Genomic DNA, 1,727 nt, shown 5'->3' with positions numbered 1-1,727 from the left:
CCTTTCTCCTCTCTCTACCTATACAAATCCTAGTCTTCCTTCAAGGCACAATTCACGTGCCCACTTCTCCCTGAGTATCCCAATCAGAAATAATCTCTTATTATAGTTTTTTGTGTTATTGATTTTCTTTTCTTAACTCTCTCTAATTCTATCCTGGTTTCTGACTTTCCCTGACTTTGGTTCTGTATCTCTGAAAGGGTCAAGAGACATAATTTCTGGGTAATTAATAATTTTATTAATAATTTTAGCATAGTAATAGAGAGACTAGTGTAACTCTTGAATGCCAAAGATCCTGATGACAGCAGGTTCATATATCCTTAGACAAGTGGCTGTTCCAAGAGGGTAGTAATAAACTCTGATTGGTAAACAGGCAAAGAGAGAGAATGAATAGTATGAGGGGCTGTACCTATTCTAATGAACTTTGATTGCTATTTGCTTCTAAATTGACCCTAGTCTTGGGTAATCTATTCAAAGAATTTATTCCCACCCAAACCTAAGTAAGAGCACAATTATTTCTTTACCTTCTGATCACAATTGAGGATAAAGTTAATTCAACTTTCAGAGGCAAAGTTTTGAAATGAGGACTTTAGGGGGGGAAAGGGTTTAATTCTGGAACTCTCCTAATTTTTTATTAATAATAATTTATCTCACAAAACAGGTAAGAATCTCCCATTGACAAAGGAAATTCCTCACCAGGAGCTCCATACACTGAAGAAGTCACCGATCAAGAATATATTTTAGTATATTTCCTTCTCTCCCTCTCCTCTTAATGTGCTGACATAAACTATATCTTATATTGCTTTATATTGACCACAATTCCTATCCAGCACAACTTCTCAGTCAATATTTGTCAGATGACAATGGGTTACTGAGGGAATTTAGTACATTTAAGGAACACCTAGGGAATAGCTAACCTTTAAGATTGACCTCAAGAAGACACCCTTTTATAACATGCCCCTTAGTACCTCTGAGAGAGTCAAACTACTAGACTTACTAGATCATCAGTCAGATACTAGTATGTCAAAAGCAATTTTTACACTCTTTAGAAGCACTAAGTATTTGATTAATTTTTTTGATAAACTAATTAAAACTTGGCAATTAAGACAGGTCTCAGAAAGGCCTCTATAAAGAAACATTTTTAAGATAATTCAAATTATTCTATAGTGAGGGATTCCTAGCCATTAGAATCAGGAAGCCATAAATATGCTGCTAAATGTTTAACAATTTTCTCAAAAAAGAAATCTGTATGACACACTTTTAAGTTTAAATTGCCTTACTATCACTGTCGCCATTAGTTTCTTAACTCTAAACAATCAACAAAACAATAAATCAATCCCTGATTTGTAGTAGTTGCCAATTTCTGAGTAGTAAATACATTGAAAATTGAGCACACCGAGGGGGTGGAGCTGAAGGCAGGAATTCCAAAATGCTTTCTCCAGAACATTCCAAAAGCCATAAAATTGATTCTAACCAAATTCTAGAGTGGTAGAACCCACAAAAAGACTGAATGAAACAATTTTCCAACCCAAAACAATGTGGAAGATTCCTGGGAAAGATCTATTCCACCAGGATTGTATAGAGCTACAGTGCAACCCAGACCTCAACTGCACTGTGCCAGAGCAAACCAGCTCCAGCCTTCCAGGAACAGCCCACTGTGTTCCTGGGTCACTGGAGGTACCTGGGTCCTTGGCATTGAAAGAAGTTTTCTCATCCCAGGAATCACCAAG

Source organism: Macrotis lagotis, chromosome 6 (assembly GCF_037893015.1).
Source record: "Macrotis lagotis isolate mMagLag1 chromosome 6, bilby.v1.9.chrom.fasta, whole genome shotgun sequence".
Lineage (NCBI taxonomy): Eukaryota > Metazoa > Chordata > Mammalia > Peramelemorphia > Peramelidae > Macrotis > Macrotis lagotis.
Note: the sequence above shows the minus strand (reverse complement) of the source record.